General features: G+C 44.6%; 1 long non-coding RNA gene across 1 annotated transcript; it reads left to right on the top strand.

Annotated features, from left to right (window-relative positions):
- The first annotated feature begins 8,246 nt into the window (after window positions 1-8,246).
- On the top strand, window positions 8,247-10,159 carry LOC118612448. The gene is made up of 3 exons (XR_004954935.1): window positions 8,247-8,281; window positions 8,633-8,700; window positions 10,091-10,159. It is a non-coding gene; the product is annotated as an uncharacterized LOC118612448 (long non-coding RNA).
- Window positions 10,160-18,580: the final 8,421 nt, after the last annotated feature.

Below are 18,580 nucleotides of genomic sequence, written 5' to 3'. Positions count from 1 at the left end.
CAGAAAGCACTGATTCAAGTAGAAGCCCAAAGAGTATTCTGATTAGGGGAGAAAGACAAGGGGTACTTATGAGAAAGGGAAAGGGAACCGGGATATCAACAGAAGGAAGGCATTTTTCTGGGTGCAGTCAAGCTAACATAGTGAGGCTAATTCTAAACAGTGTTTTTAGTTTTCTGTGAGGTAGTCATCAGTCTGATAGTCACCATGCCTGCTTTCTTGTTGTCCTTGCAAAGAGTTGTTGGGGAGGCTGTGTTGCGTTAGGCCCAGGCCTAAGGTTAGTTTGCCCAGTTTTAATACTGCAAAGGACGAGACCTAAGGAATGCAAGGCAGTTCCTCTGGGATGGCAGCTATGACTCCATTTTAAAGTGGTTTCATCTATGTTATTTTTATACACTGTGCATGGTTACCAGGATCCAAGAATGCCCAGCGAGTCTCAGATAGAATCGAGGGAGACAGTGCAGGACAAACAGGTCTGTTTGGGAATGATTCTACTTGGGATGGCCCACAGGGTGACACGCGTGATGTCGGTCATGCACACGACGATGCTAGTCCTTCACTTGTTTGTAGTGTGCAATGGACAGCTTTCTGCATATAACAGGAGCTAGTTCCCACCCCAGGAGCTCGCAGACAGAGTTGGAACAGTTTTTAGTTTTATTTTAAAAATGTATAACTGTAGTGCTTGTGATAGGTCAGGTGTTGCATTTCTCAAACATTAACTCCTTTTATATTCTCCATAACCTTACAGAGTGGGCGCACTCATTATTATTGGCAGCTGACAGATGGAGAAACTGAGGCATCAACAAGGTAAGTACTTTGCCCAATATAAGTATCAAGTGAGTGTTGGAGCTGGAATTTGAACATGAAATGTCAGCTTTGTATATTATGCTCTTCCCCATGATAATTGCTCTCCCAAGACTTCACACCATGAAGTTTGACCAACATTTCATTTTCTTGATTCATACATATCCCATGATCAAACTACTTTCTCTGCCAGAAAGTGTTGCACGTGCACACTCAAATGACTTCTACCAGTCTCCTCTATCCCTGAAAATGAGTACAGAAAACATTCCCAAATCTTTCTTCCAGGCTGGGAGGGCTCTGAAGAAGTTCACAGTCTCTCTCACAAGCTAAGGGCAGGCTGGGAATTGAGTCTCAGGGGAAAGGCTGACCTCAAGAGTCACACTGAATTATATGGACAGGAGGGTGTCAGCAGCCACTGAATTCAGGATCTGGTAATATCTCAACTTGGGTGCTGATTTTCTGGCTGTGGGTTTGGGGCTGGTGCTGCAGTATGGGGAGAAAGAAAACCAGGAAAGAGATAAATGATGCTTCCTTTCCCAGGGGCCTTATGGGGAAAGTTTCAGCCTGGAAGACACTGTCCTGTGTCTGGTGCAACCCTGACGAGCTGCTTCTGCTCAGACAATGCAGGCAGCCCATCTTCACAGACTACTTTATCTCAACAGGACCAGGAAGGAGGACGGGACTTCCTGCATGTCCACAGGTGAGATCCATGGGGTAGAGGCTGTGCCCCAGAGGTTCTGAAGGGCCACACTGAAGTGACATTTGCTGTCTCAGAATGACAAGTGTATGCCACCCATGCCTACGTCTGGGGACAGTGTCAGAAAGAAGGCAGCAGTGGTGCAGACTCACAGGGAAAAAAGTGTGACTCAGGGTGCTTAGTAGGGAGTCTAGCATGGCTGAAAGGAGTCAGGAAGGGGGCATAGAAGGGGGTGGCTGGGCCAGACCCCGGGCCTGATAAACCCTCTGGTCTCTGTTCCCTGCCGACAACAGTGCCCCCCAAACCTCCCACCTAGAAAGCACAAATGTTTAACATCTTGCCATTTCTGTGAGCAGTTGGGTGCTTCTGTGTCAAGGTGTCTCACAAGCTGGGGCTGAAGTCTTGACTGCAGCTGGACTGGAGGCAGATTCGGTCCCCTCACTGACGTGTGTGTTGTTGGGATTCAGTTTGCACCAAGAGCCTGAGCTCCCTGCTGTCTGTTGTACTGGGGACTTCCTCGGTTCTCTCCCATGGGGCCTACATGGTGCTCGGGACACTGGTGCTTGCTCTCCCAGGTCCAGAGAAATGAGGGATGAGAGAGAGGCCAGGGTGAGGGGGGGGGGGGAGAGAGAGAGAGAGAGAGAGAGAGAGAGAGAGAATGAGAATCACAGGAAGAGAGGAATGGAGGGAGTCAAAGAAGTAAATAAGAGGGACCTGACAGACATTTTGTAAATAAAACTCAGATGTGACATCCTATCGCCTTGGCTGTACTCCATGTTCAGAAGCCAGCTACTAACCACGTGGTGGTGACACGAGGGTGTGCATACCAGGAGGACGGGGCACTGGGAGCCACTGGAGGATGTGCGCCATGTAAGCCCACCCGAGGCACAGGGCCTGTGTCCAGGTGTGACAGGAGCCCATAGAAGGGTTGGGGACAACATCTGGATCTCCTTAATTTCAGCCCCTTAAACGTGCAGGCCCTCAGAGGTGGCTCACAAGGCGTGACTTTCCCAAGATCACTCAGCGAAACCCAGGCTTGTTGAATCAGTGTTCCGTGCTGCATCCCGCCTTCTTGTAATGCTTCCAGCTCTGCGTTGGTGCGCCAGACACATGTGACATCGTCACAGAGATGTTTTAGGTTTCATGTCATATATACCTGACAATGTCCCTGGGAAGTAGTTTCTAGAGTGATGCCCCCTGTACAGTTTGGGAGACCAGAGAGACGGAATGGCTTTTCCAGGACACAGAACTGGTCAGAAAAAAAGAAGGTCTGAATTTTTCTTTGTCTCCTCAGAGCTGGGCCCCTAGTGACATCCCCAGGGAGCTGGGGTGGGGGTGGGGGCTGCACTGGATACCTGTGTGCAGTTAAGGAGGTGACAGAGTGCCTTTGGGTGGGTCTGATTGAAGGAGGGCCCAGGTCATGGGACCTGGATGAGATGACCTTGCTGCCTTTGTAATGAAACAAAACAGAAGTTACTGTGGTGATCAGGTACCCACATTCTAGAGACTGCCTCCTACCCAGCTCATGTGACTGTGATACAGGACATCTCTTGTAAAATTCTTAATCTTTTAGCAGGAAATGAACCAGAACATCTCTTGCAGAGTTCTTCATCTTTTTAGTAAACCTAGTTAAGTCTTCTTCCTTCCTCTCTTTGGGAAAAAGGCCCTCTCCCTCAAATCTTGATAATTGTCCTAAAACTGGTGACTCCGATCCTCTGACTATTAATAAGGGTCATGGGCCCACTGTAAGCGGAAATGGCTTTAGTCCAGGCAGGGGCCTGAGAATCACAGAGGGGAGGGGACTTGAGGCCAAAGTCTTTTTATGCTTTAAGAACTATATTAACCAAGACTGTTCCCCTTTACTCACTCAATAGGCAAATCAATAATAGAAAATTAATAGATATATGATTTAAATAACAAATTTGTATCTTCTTTTCCTTGTCTAGGGACTGAGGTGGCATTTCGGCAGGAAACCCAAGACCCCGCCCTGACAGAGGCAGACAGGGAAAGAGTTCCACGAAATCCCAATAGGCAGGGATAAGGACCCTTCTAATCAGGAAGCAGATACAGAAGATAGGGACCTCCCACCCAACAACATCCATACTAATAATAAGGGGATGCTTGGCTCTTAGAAATGAGTTAGGCATGAAAGTTAGTCATGCAAAGACACTGAGGTCATCCTATCCTAGAAGGGGCCCATGCTAATTCGCCTACCATTAAGCAAGCCAGAAGGCATTTTAGAGCTAAAAGTAATTCTTAGAAAGAAACAAATGAGCAGGTACTAGTTTCAGCCAGTCACTCACACCTGTGCAATAAAGATCCCAACGATCTTCAGTTCACCTGAGCCTCATTATACCATCATTATTATATGAGGCATATGCCCTGAAATTCATTAATATCATTATAACAGACTGAATTCTGGGAACGAGCATGCTCAGAACGCAAATGATGAATCGCTGAGTCCTGTCCATCTTAGTTGTCAATCAGGAAAGCCCACCCCTCTAAGAAAAGTCACCACTCACAGCAGAAAGGGATAAAAACCCCAAAGGCTCTAGGCCTTTTGAGCCACTTCTCTTGCTCAGGCCTGCCAAGTCTGGAAGTGTCCTTTCCTTTCTCACGAAACTTTTCTTTTCTGCTGTATTTCGGTGTCTGGCTCAATTCTTTGTTCGAGACCTCAAGAACCCGGATGACACACCGGGAGAGGATCCCCACTCTCCGGGAACATGTGGAGACAGCCAAAATAGGAGACTTTCCCATTGTCTCCCGAGTTTGAGAGGCAGCGGCTGCGGGAGAGACAACAATGAAGGCAACAGCCACAACAGTGGAAGGCTTGGGGCTCGCCTTCCACTGCACAGGGCCTTCAGCAAGGCGAACCCTCAGGTGACATGGGGCGCCCAGGGCAGCTGGTGCAGGCCAGGCCACAACTGTGATCCCACATGCGCAGCCCCACCCCCTACTCATAGGTGGGGTGCGGGAAGGGCAGGCGGTGGTGGGGTTTCCTGGGTGGAGCAGGATGTCAGGTGTTGGAGGCCTGGTGGGTCTGTCAAGTGTATAGCCCAGGTCATGGCTGGAGGATGAGAAGGTGAGTGCTGGGGACCAAGCTCACCTACCTGCTTGTACCCGGGCCCTCCAGGTGTCATTGTTCCCTCCCTGGCTGCAGGTCTGTGCAGATGGCCCTCTGTGCCTGATCTGGGGAGCAGAATGTGTGGTGGGGTTTCCCCTGTGGCATTGCCCAGCCAGACCTGATGTCTCCTGTCCTGGATCACCGGCACGGTCTTTGCAGGGCTCCCCTCAGGAGATTGTGGAGGAGATGGGGGATGGGGACAATTTCTGCATCCCCCTGGACAGGGGCAGGTGCCCCAACAGCAAGAGGCCATATGAGGTGAGAGTAGGTGCAGAGGGATGTGTATCCTGCCGACCTTGAGATTACCTGGGTGGGCCCAGATGGGGAGTCACATCTGGGGACTCCTAGAGGTCCTCCCAGGGCTGCCCGCCAGTGTCCCACTATCCCACTCCCAAAGGATTCTGGACCTTCACTCCCACCCCACCCGCCCCCAACATCAGCTCGGTGGTAACGTAGGGAGGAGAAAAGATAATTAAAAATGTTAAACCATGGAGAACCTACATATTAAAGGCTGTGTATTAAAGGCTGTGGGCTTTTAGCGCTAAATCCTCTTCCCTTTCCCCATCTTCACCGTTTGTCCATGTCAAAGGAAATGGGAACTAAAGAATGACATATAAACTGAATTCCCTGAACTTTCAGCCCCCTGCTCATTGCCTATCCACGTCTCTTTTGGTCCTTCTCACTCTGTCTCTGAGAGGAGACTACGCTCTGTGGAGTGTTATCCCTTTTCTAATAAACTTCCCCTTTGACTCTAACTTTGGCATGCATGTTGAATTCTTTCTATACTCTTCGCCAAAGGACTCTCTTCTCTTGGTGCAGGGCATGGTCTCCCCCAACTCGGGGAAATTGGCCTCATCCTGCATCGATGGGAAGGGAGCGTCAGTACAGCTGGCCCTTGAACAACATGGGTTTGAACTCGTAGGTTCATTTATTTCAATAAGTACCTGTACTGTTTTCTATCATGGTCGGGGGTCTGTGGATCCCCAGAGGGCCAACCGCATGCACCTATCTACACCATTTTATGTAGGCGATGTGAGCGTCCACAGATTTTGTTATCTGCAGGGTCCTGGAACAAATCCCTCACGGATATGGAGGGACAACTTAAGTTTTGGGGGAGTCAAAAGCTATACGCTGATTTTGGACCACACAGCAGGTTGGCACCCCAAACCGCATGCTGTTCAGGGGTCAACCTCGCATTGTCTCTGACGATGATCAATGCACAGAGCCATTTCATTTTAGTAGCACGTTAGGAATGCTCAATATACCCCAAGTCTAGGGACCATGGGATTGTTTCTACTTTTCATGAATATTCTATGTGTTTACCTCCATGCCAACTCTTTACAATGAGAACTGTCAAAAATAACAGAAATGTTCAAAGATTAGGGCAAACAGCATCCACGTATCTGGCCACATTGGTGACCTTTGGTCTTATTTCTTGCACATGGTTCTGCTGTAACCTGATACAGGGGTTCCTAAGTGTGCTATGCAGAATCACACAATGAAAACCACAGGACTCATGCAAAGGATGAGACTGGGGCTCAGGACTTAAAAACCTTGTCGGCGACACATAAAAAATAAGAATAATAAAATGGTAGTTTTATATATCTTGAATACTTAAGAAATACATAAAGATTACAAAAAATACAGCACTTTAACCTTGAAAGAAGCCTGGCATTTGCTTGTGGAACGGTCACCACAGGATTGAAGCTTGTGAGTTAACCATGAAGAAGCTGGGAGGGAGGATTATGTGAAATCGGCCAGGAAGTCAGAACTCAGGTGGATCCAGGTACCCGTCATCACTGACAGGCGGGCTGCTGACTGTGCAGGTGGGTGTTTGGGCTGTATGTGTGCATGCTGTGTGGGCCTGTGCAGCGGGGTACAGCCAGCACAGGTTTCTGCTTTTAACTAGTGTTTCTCTTATGTTTCTTGCAAATGAAATTGCATATGAGCAAACGTGGAATTTGTGTTATGTTTAAATTGTTACCTCGTGTATCAATGAGCCAAAAATAATTGTGTTTTTATAACAGGCGTTAAAGAAGAACTGACTGCGCATAGATGAGACATACATTTTTTTCCGAACCATTTGAAAGTTGCAAGTATCATGATGCTTCACCATTAAACATTTCAGCAAGAATCACCAAAAAATCAGGATATTGTCTTATAAAACCATAATGCCATTACTACACTTCAAAGAAGAATACCTTAGTATCATCTAATATGCAGTCCATATTCTAATTTCCCTCGACTGTCTCTCTTTTATAGGTGGCTTTTTTCAAACCAGGGTTCATCAAGTTCTCCATTCTGTCTTTTGAGTGTCATTTGATTTAGAATAATCCTACACAGAACCTCCATCCCACCTTGTTTTATTTATCATCATCATCATCATCATCATCATCATCATGACATTGACTTCTAAAGACCTCAGAACAGAATCTGGCTTTATCTTCTTGCTTTAAATGTACTGTTGAATAAGAATATATTTGGGAGGAATTATCCATAAAATCGGTCTTGCTAAATCAGTAAATTAGGTAAATCAGAAAAAATTGTTAGTTGGCGAATTGCCCCTCAGGCCAATTCTCAAACGAGTTATGGAAGGCGAGCCTGTCTGGGAGGGTCCTCGAAGCTGCCTTGGTAGGAGGAAGGAACTGGTTCAAGCCGAGACAAGCTCATGGTCCTTAACTAACGGTTTCTCACCTATTTTCATGCCGGTCCAACCCAGCACAGGGGTTTGGAGTGATTTCGCGATCAAAGAAAAAAGAAATGACCACTAGATGGCAGTAACACACGCAGGGCAAGGCTTTTACAGGTTTGCAGGCAGGGGAGGTCCCCCAAAGCAGACACCTTCAAGAGGTGATGGCTGTGGCCCAGGATTCAGAAGGAGAGAAGGGCCAGGGAACTCCCAGGGAAGGAGGGGGTCAGGGAGGAGGCTCACGTGTCTAGGTGATATCACAAGCAGGACAGTGGGGAGTCTCTAGGTCAGCCAGCTCTGAAGGGCAGCAGCGGGTTAGACTCTTTACAGCCACAAGATTCATCCTCTTTATTGCCGTCAGATGCTGATGCCCTTTCACAAAATACGTGAAGCAAGCAGGCTCGAAATGGCTAAAATCAGCTTGTTTGGGCTACGTTTGAAACAACCGGACATGTAAAGATTTGAGTTTAGTCCTGGCAGGCTTTTGAGCTAGTAGATCCCAGCCTGCTGTGAAGACGTGAGGAACTGCGAGGCTAATATATAGGAACCCTCTTGGGCTTGTTTATGTGACCCCTGACACCACCACCTTGGGTTTCTGCATGTGGCCAAAATTGGAAACACGTAAAATAGAATATACTGCTGCCTCCCCTCCCCACCCCATTCCATCTCCAGCCTCAGATGAATGGTACTCACGAAAAGCCCCAGGCGTGGGCACCTCCTTCCTTGTATCTCCAAGATGATGGGGTCCCCCGAGCAGGCAGGGGTTGTGTGCCAGAGACCTCTGGCCGCACATCTGGTTCGAGGCTGACTTGGGGCATGGTCTTTCCTCCCTCTTCCCCAGCACCCCCTCCCCCAGGGCCCTGCCCTGGTGCCCTTCACCCTCAACTTCACCATCATCAACCTGCGCTTCACGGACATGCGTCCTGGCTCTGCAAAGTTCAACTCTACAGAGTCAGTTATACAACACCTGGTGAGCTCCCCCCTGCTACTTACTTCTCTTTTCCAGCGTCCTCCCCACTGTCTTTGAATCTCCTTGTACAGTTTTTTTGAGTATATAGAGGGCTGAGGAGGTAGACAGTTCCAGGTTCAAAACTTGGAATTGCCATTGACAAGTGATGTGACTTTGGAGTAGTGATCTTGTTTTTTGGTACAATTTCATCATCTGTGATACTGAAACAATAAAAGCACTTATCCCAAAGGGTCCTTTTGAGAAGGAAATGTGATATGACATGATTAGGGAGCTGTTTTATTTTTAAATACTGTGTTTTAAATGATGATTACCTTTACATTAATTTCTATCCACCTGCTCCTTTCTCCTCAGCCCAGGCCCTTAATCACCAACAGCAGTGTTGGTTCTCTCTACACTGGCTGCAGACTGACAGCACTAAGGTGAGACCTCCTCCTTGTCTTGTGGTGTAGTAAGAGGTGTGGTAAGGTGTGGGCTGGTTGGGCTAGTCAGGGCCTGGACTTGGGTAAAGGCAGTGAGGTGCCAAGGACACAAAATTAAAGGAGGTACTATCCCTTGGGTGCTAACCAATTGTTTGTACAACCTGAGAGTGAGCTTGTCCTCAACTGTTGTATCTGAGTGTCTTGCTTGCCACACCCTGTCCCTAGTGCTAGTGCTGTTCACTGCCCTCTCCAGATCATCCTGAATCCAAGCAGTCAGTATTACAAGCTCTAAATGGGCCACACATGACTTCAGTTTCACTTGGAAGGATGTAGACAGGACACAGCATGACAGCAGGGCAGCAGGGGACATTCATTTTTTGCAAGAACCCTCTTGGCAGTCCAAGAGCTATTCTTTTGGTATTCCAGGTGACGGTCCATGTGCCAAGAAATGAAACCTCAATGGATAGGTGCCGGAGCCACCCTGACTTATAAGTCCCATGTCCCAAAGGGGAACCAATCTCTTGTAACAGTCTTGCCCTGTTAACAGGGTCACCCCACACCAAAGCTCTAGCTTCCTGCTGGGTATTGATTTAAGGTCTTCCCAGAAAAGATGCAGATCATCAACTAGGGGTCATTTTCACCACAAGCAGCATTACCAGGCAATGTAACTGACATTGTACTTTGATCGTTTCTAGGAGACCAGAGCTAGCAGCTTAGCTCCAGGCCATTTCCATGCTGCTGAGGTGCTAGGGACACTGTTTCTCATCAGTGATGCTCTCTGACCATGCTGCCTGCTGGGTCTCCCAGGTTATCCCTTCAGGCCTAGTTGACCTAGGGAGATGGTAATATGAGAGGCAAACAGGCAGAGGGCAGGCATCTCTGCTCTGCAGTGTCTCATTTTTGGATGCTCAGGTCCAAAACTTGGGTTGGATCCGCTTCCCGAGGGCTAATGAGTCTCTGTTCGGAGCTGCCATCCAGTCTCACTGGGGACTCTGTGAGTGTTGTGTAAACATTTATTTCACAATTAATAGACACTTAATTAGGTACCTGGAAGAAGGACTGTGTATTTAATATCAGTCATTCTGAATGCCATGACATTCTAGCATTGTGGTTACAGCATTCTCCAGGGTGCAAAGATGAGAGAACCGAGTCAGAGAAACTCATGTGGATTCTTCTACAAGTGACTGAGCTGAGGTTGAACCTTGGTCTTCTGACTCTAAATCATCTACTCTGGTCTTTTGTGGCTCAAAGATGTCTTTTCTCTTGTGAGCAGCTCATGCTTAAACCAGGAGAGCAGAAAAGCAGGCATCCACATACAAGCGAGATGAGAAAAGGATGTCCTACAGGAATGTCTCTGTCCTGTCCTCATATCCATTCCTTCTCTCCCTAGGCCTGAAAAGGGCGGAGCGGCCACTGGAGTTGATGTCTCCTGCACCCACCGTCCTGATGCTGCTGACTTTGGGCTGGACAGGGTGTGGCTCTTCTGGGAGCTGAGCCAACAGACCCACAGTGTCACCCAGCTCGGTCCCTACATCCTGGACAGGGATCGTCTCTCTGTCAATGGTGTCTGGTAGTGACAGGGGTTTCCTCCTGCATCTGCAGGTGGATTCTTCTGTCAATGCTCTGACCTCTGGCCTGAGGATACAACCATGTCTGCCTCTAGATTTCTCTCTCCTCACTCTTCCTTTCTTCGTGAGGTTCCCCTGCCGCACTGAGGGCTACATCACACGCAGAGAGGCAGAAAGTCAGGGGAAGTTTAAAGGAGGCACAATACTCTGTTTGGAAGGGATACAACCTCTTGATGACACCTACTCTTCCACCAGTGGTCCAACCCCTTCATCGCTGCCTGAACCCTTTCAAACATCCCACCTCGCTCTTACCCACTCTCTGCAGGTTATACCAACCAGCCTTGACCTCCATCCCCAGTGGTAGGTGTTCAAACCCCAGACAGCTCCAGGGCCCCACTAGGCTTTCTGGGTGCAACTGGTCCTTCCTCCCTATGTCCAGGGACTCATGGGTGGGAAGGAAGCCATAGGGCCCTGGTTATATTCCCCCAACATCTGTAACTCAGGTTGGGCATCGAGGCCCCTGTCTCTGGCATCTCCAAGGTGAAGCTGCATCATTCTCATTTTTAATGCTTCCTCCTCAGTTTCTGTGACTTCCGCACCCTCCTCAGGAACCTCATTGGCTCCAGCTCTGCAGGTAAGAGCCTTCTCTCCATGTCCCCTTCCTTCCCACCTACACACCCCTGCTACACAATGAAAGGCAAGAGTGTGCACAGATAGGTCAAGGCAAGAGCACAGCGAGGGTAGGATGAATTTTAGGGGGCCATGTCCTTGTCACAGAGCAGTCCGGCTCCATTCCTATGTTTGGAGAGCTCTCTAACTCCAGGTTTTCAATCCAAGACTGAAGGGGAGGCTCATTTTAACCCTCCTTTTGCTTTCTGTTAAGGTTTTATATAAGTTAGGTTTTACTGCAAGACAACCACCTCCAAATCTACTGGATTAAAACAATCATTTCTTACTTCTCATGAGGACATGTGCCAGCTCTGCAGTTCATGTAGTCTGCATGAGGCTTCCTGATGTGTCTGCAGTCACCTGCAGGTTAGCTCGGTGACTCTGCTTCTGGAGAATGCTGACTGATGGGTGGGGTGATGCAGTTCTCCTTCATCTGCCTCTCATCATCCAACAGACTAGCTCTACTCTTTCCTGTGGTGGTCCTAGGGTTTCTAGCAGCCAGAAAGGGCAAGCCTCGGTGCACAAGTCCTTTTCAAGCTTCTGCTTACATCATGGTTCTCTTGTGCCATTGACCAAAGCAAGTCGTGGCCAAGCCAGAGTCAAAAGCTGGATGAATAGGCTCTCATCTCTTGGTGGAAGAGGCTAGAGCACCACATTGCAAGGGTGTAAATGCAAGGAGGTGAAGAACTGCCAGCCATTTTTATAATCTACCCCAAGTGACCTGCCAGGGACTAAGTTGTGACCATGTTGGCCTTAGGTGACCAGGGTAGAGGGTCAGTTAGTGAGACCAGATTCAGTGGTACATTCTGGAATAGTTCTTGAACTTTCACCTGCTAGAATAGAATGCAAATAGTCAAGGGAAAATCCAGGACTAATTACAAAAGGACATGGACTAAAGGGGTCAGCAGAGAGAGCAGACTAGATTAATAACAACAAAACTTGCAACAAAGCCATGACAGCAACATCCACTGATTGTCTGCCATATGACGGAACACTGTTTTACAATCATGACCTTCAAACCCTACTATTTCTTCATTTAAGAGAGGCATAGACTGGTTCCTGGGGGGCTCAGTGTTTTTTTAAGGTCACATAGCCAGCAGATGGGCAGGACTCAACCCTAAATCATTCAAACTCTAGAGTCTGAGCTTCTTCCCTAAAAGAGCTGTGTGGCTTGGGGTAGTGACTTAACCTCTCTGAAACTTATTTTTATTCTCTGTCAGTTGAGGGTAAGTAACAGGATACATCTCCAGGGGTCACGTGACGAGTCCATGACATACTCGATGGACTGTGCTTAGCACAGAGTGCAGCATAAAGTAAGTGCTTTCCACACACCGGCTGTTATTATTGCTGATATTTCGATTGTCATTATTGTTATCATCAGTATTATTAGTGTCTTTCAAAATAAAGTTTCTCATTCTGGAAGGAAGGAGACTGAGCTCTTGCACCAGATGTAAGATAGGCAACACGGATGTGGATCCAGACTCACATCGTCTCACCTAGCTCCCCTAAATCCAGCTTGGGCAGTGACTCAGGGTGTGCCATCTTCTCTCTCCACATAGCTGCAGTCTCTATCTCTGTCCTAGTGACATTAACCCATAACTTTGCCATTACCACCTGCACTACACAAAGGATATACAGCCTGCAGGTTCAGTGAAGCCCCAAGTATCGAGACAATGCTGCAGCACTTGGTTAGAGCCCACCCGCCTCGCTCCTGCACTGCCCACTTGTGCCCTCCACCCCGCCATGCCCACTAGTGTCAGTCCTCTGTTGCTGGAGCTGAGGAATGTCAGGTTCTTGGATCCCAATTTTATAGTGCCTGATGTGAAGTTTGGTAAGCAAAGCTCAATGGAGTGATGGCTACGCTCCGGGGTACCAACAAGAAAAATGGAGGTGGCAGTCCCCCCACAAGACATGTGAAGTTTTTCTGTACGCTATTAGGGCTGGGAAGGGGTGCTAGGGAGGGGAAGCTGGTGGACTGTCACAGGATCATGACTGTGTGACCAGCAAACAGTGTCTCCATCTCACAGTCAGCAGATGTCTGCTCAATCTTGTCTCATGACAGGGTTTTCTTTCAGGTTCTGTAAAAATAGATGTACGCAGGATTTTTCAATCTCTATTTTTTCTTGCAATTATCCTTGTAAGAATGGGACATGTTGGTTATTGTTACAAGGCCTACTGATTGCGTTGTGTTCTCCTGCCTTCTTTGTTATGCACATTTTGGTGTGGGCAGCTGGCAGTTAATCAGCATCCTGGGTTTTTCCTTTTGCATTTCTGACCTTATAGACAGGATGGAATCCTGTTTTAAAATGGAGTCCCTCTTGTTATTCTTGGGCTATCTCACACTTCCACCTCTCTCATGCCCCTCCCACCTCTTCCTGCCTACCAACTGACACCAACCCTGCCCGCTTCTTCCTGACTCCCAAATGGGGCCAGCCCTGCCCACCTCATCCCAGACCTGCCCCTGTTGCTATCAGTCCTTTTGTTCACTTTTCTTTCCTTCAGCAGCTCAGAACCTTGTTCAAGAACACCAACATCATCTACCCTCTAACCCCTTTCTGTTCTGACTGAAGGTCAACCTTTCTCAGGTGAGACCTCCAGAGGACATGGCCTAGTGAGGTGGATTCTTACCCACAGTTCTTTAGCGCTGAGTCCTCCCTTTGGCCTCAGCCCTTTCCAGCTCCCCAACTGAGACAACCACTATCTCTCAGATTACTAGTTCCCGGGCTCTGTTTCAGGACTTCCTATCCTCCTGAGCCTCAAATGTCTCATGCAATATTTATCAGGAACAAAATAACAAAATATAGTCACTTGAAGATATGCACTAAATTCCTCATAAAGGACACACCCACAACCTACCATGCCTCTAACTGCACACTACTTACACATGTATTTCTGAAAGCTAACACACAGCAAACACTTAGTATACATCCGACATCAGGGCTCTTGGTGTATGACCATTATTGACATTTTGAGCTAAATATTTCTTGTTGTGGGTGGCTGTCCTGTTCATTGTAGGATATTTAGCAGCATCTTGGTTTCTACCCACTAGATCCTGCAGTACTCCAACCCCCAAAGTTATGACAACCAGACATTATCTCCAAACGTTATCAAAAGTCTCCCAGAAGTTCAAATCCAGGGAGACAGTTAAATGATTCCCGAAATCATCTCCCTAAACTCTTTGAACTTCACTATTAATATCCCATTTTACAGATGAAACATCAGAGCATAGAACACAGTGTGGTTTATTTTTATTTGTTTTTAAAAATATTTCTTAACTCCAGAAATCTTAAAGAGAAGTAGATAAATTCCTAAAGACATATAGTCTACTAAGACTGAATCATAAGAAAGAGAATATCTGAACAGACCAATAATGACTAAGGAGACAAAGCAACTAACCAAATCTCCCAACACAGAAAATTCGAGGACCAAATGGTTCACTGGTGAATTCTAAGAAAGATTATAGAGGAATTAATGATAATTATTCTCAAGAAAGGACAAATAGGAGGGAACACTCCTGAATTCATTTACAAGGCCAGCATTACCTTCATACCAAAGCCAAGAAAAGAAAACTATTTACTAATGTTTCTGATGAATTCTCAGCAAAATATTAACAAACCAAGTTCAACAACATGTTTAAAGGACTAAACACACATTACGACCCAGTGTGATTTATGCCTGGAAAATAAGGATCAATAATGTGGTATACCACAGTAATAGAATGAAAGATAAAAATCATATGATTATCTCAACAAATGCAGAAAATATTTGACAAAACATAACATCCTTTCATAATAAAATCCTCAACAAATGCTGTATGGACAACCATACTTCAACATAATAAAGACCATATAGGAGAAAGCCATAGTTAACATCATACCTAATGGTAAAAGTTTGAAATAATTTTATGTAAGATGAGGAGCAAGACAAGTGTGCCCACCCTCACCACTCTTCAACATAGTACTGGAAGTCCTAGCTAGTGCAGTCAGGCAAGATAAAGAAATGAAAGTCATATAAATCAAAGAAAGAGTAAAATCGTTGTTATTTAAAGATGATATTATCTGACATATAGAAAATTCTAAAGATTCAACCTAAAACACTCTTAGAATGTATTAATGAATTCAGTAAATTTACAAGATATAAAATCAACATAAAGCTATCAGTTGCACTTCTATACAATAAGCACAAAACACATGAAAAAGAAATAAATTATCCCGTTCACAATAACATCAAAAAATAGGAATAAATTTAATGAAGGAAGTGAAAGATCTGTACAATGAAAACTATAAGACTTTGATGGAAGAAATTAAAGAAGACAAAATATATAGAAAGACATCCCATGTTCAAGAAATGGAAGAATAAATGTTGTTAAAGTGTCCATACTACTCAAAGCCACCAGATTAAAAACAATCCCTATCAAAATTCCAGTCATTTTTATAGAAATAGACAAAAAACATTCTAAAATTTATATAGAACCACAAAAAAAAATTAGTCAAAGCAGTCCTAAGAAAAAACAGTCAAAAGCACCACATTTACTAATTCCAAACTATACTGCAAAGCCACAGTAATTAAAACAGCATGGTACTGACATAAAAACAGCCACATAGACTAACAGGACAGAACAGACAACCTAGAAATAAACTTGTACATACAGTCGGCTAATATTTGACAAGGCAGAAAAGAATATTCAATGGGAAGAGGACAGATTCTATAACAAATTCTGTTACAAAAGTAGACAAAGAATGCAGAAAAATGAAATGGGACCACTATTTTACACCACTCACAAAATTAACTTGAAATGGGTTAAAGACATAACACCTGATACCATAAACAAAACAACTGAAAAATAAAAATGTTGGAGCACTTATACTATGTAATTTCAAATCTTATTATAAAGCTACAGTATCAGAATTCTGTGCTACATATATAAAAATAGGTATATACATCAAAGAAATAAAATACAGTCCATATATAGACCCACCTCAATATTCTCAATTAAATTTCACAGTGAATTTCCTAAACAGCCTTGCCTGAGAGAGCTGTGAGCTCTGTGTGGCTGGCGACAGTTCCCAGTCACCCGGGCAGAAAGTAGAAAAACAGGTATGGTAGAGAAGCAGGGACAGCAGAGAACAACAGTTGACTTTTACCAGCCATGGTTGAAAAACCGAGGCTGAGACACAGCCCCAATCCCTCGACCCAGAGGGCTCCTCCCCCTATGTCCTCCGAGACTGAACACCATAGAGCCCCAGGTGAATCTGAGCAAACGCTACTGAAACTGATGCTAACACTGACAGGGACTGAGACTAATGGTAGTGAACATGATTAACCATATATAAGGGAGGAAAAAGGCATTATTAAGGTTTTATATAAAGCCGGGATCCAAGAGGCTTAGATGTCACCTACTGGAAACCAGAAGAAAAACACCTTCTTTGCAACAGGCTAAAGAGAGACCTTTGCATAATAAAACTTCTTTCTGGGGAAAAAACAAAACAAAACAAAACAGAATACACTTCCATTAATGCCCAGACAGAGAAATAGTCCATTAATCACCATGAATAACCAAGGTAACAGGACAGCTCAGAAAGGAGAAAAATCTCCAGAAAATAAGCTTGCAGAAATATGTGACTTAAACGACAGAGAATTGAGGATGATACTTCTGAAAAAACTCAATGAGATCAAAAACAAATCATATCAACAATTTTAGTAAATGAAAAAACAACTAGATCAGCAAAACGAGTTATTTAGCAAGGAGACTGAAACCCTCAAAAATAACAGAATAGAACTTCTGGAGATAAAAAAAAGTACACTAGAAGAGTGGAAAAATGAAATAACAAGCTTGGGAAGTAGATTTGACCAAATGGAGGAAAGGATCAGTGATATCAAAGACAGAAATCTAGAAATAAATCAGAAGGAAAAAGAGAGAAACACAACGAAAAATAATAAAAGAAAAATACAAGAACTACCTGATACCATCAGGAGAGGAAACATAAGAATAATGGGCATTATCAAAGGTGAGGAGAAGGAGCAGGGACTAGAAAGCATTTTCAGACAAATAGTTGATGAGAACTTCCCAAATCTAAGGAATGAGCTGAAGCTTGCAATTCAAGAAGTCAACAGAACACCCAATTATCTCAACCCAAAAAGGCCTTCACCAAGACACATTGTATTAAAATTAGCAAAAATCAACAACAAAGACAGAATTCTCAGAGCAGCCAGGTAAAAGAAGATGATAACCTATAAAGGAAAACCCATTAGATTATCGTTGGACTTCTCAGTACAAACCTCACAAGCCAGAAAGGAGTGGAATCAAATATTTAAACTATTAAGTGGAAGGAATTACCAGCCAAGAATAATGTATCCAGTTAAACTCTCCTTTAGATATGAAAGAGAAATAAAGACCTTTCTAGAGGTACAAAAATTGAGGGAATTCTTCACTATGAGACCTGTATTATAGGAAATACTGAAAGGGGTCATCAGCTGACCTAAAACAAAATTTAAAAAAATACGTAATTAGGAGTAAGGTGACTATCAGGCAAATAGAAGTAGAGTAGTGCAACCCTTACTAAGAACAGGTCATTATAAGCTTAAACAATAAGAAGAGATTTGCCATAGCAAGATAGTAATGAATGTTCAGCGTACGTAGGGACAAGTTAAGACAATGACTGAAAAAGGGAGGATTCAAAGATCTAAATTCACAAAGGGGAGTGGAGATAGGGGATGTGCAGGAGACAATGGATGACTGCATATATATAACCATCCTTTACGTATTCCTCATGGTAACTACACACCAAAGACTCATAACTGAAGTATACAACGTAAAACAAGAAAGACCAAAGGGAAAACCCACAAAAGCCAACTAAAATAAGGAAACATAAATACAAGGACAAGGAAGCAATGGAAACACTGAACTACCAGAAAGCAAAAGATAAAATGGCTACAAGAAGACCTTGTATTTTAATAATCACTCGAACTGTACATGGACAGAACTCACCAATAAAAAGGCACAGAGTTGCAGATTGGATCAAAAAACAAAACCAACCATATGCTGCCTCCAGGAGACACATCTCAGTTCCAAATACAAATATAGACTCAAAGTGAAAGTGTGGAAAATGATATTTCAAGCAAATGGCATTTAGAGAAAAGTGCGAGTAGTGATACTAATATCAGACAAAATAGACTTCAAAATAAAAAAGGCAAAGAAAGGTACTGAGGGACACTTCATAATGATAAAGGGAATCATGCACCAAGAAGATATAACACGTATTAATATCTATGGTCCCAATCAGGAAGCCCTGAAATATGTAAAGCAATTACTACCAGGACTAAAGGGAGAAACAGATCAAAACACGATCGTAGTAGAGGACTTAAATATTTCACTATCAGATATGGACAGATTGTCCAAACAGAAAATCAATAAGGAAATAACATCCTTAAATGACATATTAGACCAACTGGATATAATTGACATTTACAGAGCCTTTCATCCCAAAAGAGCTGCTTATACATTCTTCTCTAGTGCACATGGAACATTCTCAAAGACTGACCACATACTGGAACACAAAGATAGCCTCAACAAATATAGGAGGATTGAAATCATACCAACCATATTCTCTGATCATAATGATTTGAAACTAGAGATAAACTGT

This window comes from Rousettus aegyptiacus, unplaced genomic scaffold (assembly GCF_014176215.1).
Source record: "Rousettus aegyptiacus isolate mRouAeg1 unplaced genomic scaffold, mRouAeg1.p scaffold_m13_p_16, whole genome shotgun sequence".
Taxonomy (NCBI): Eukaryota; Metazoa; Chordata; class Mammalia; order Chiroptera; family Pteropodidae; genus Rousettus; species Rousettus aegyptiacus.
This window is presented reverse-complemented; position numbering and strand designations above follow the sequence as displayed.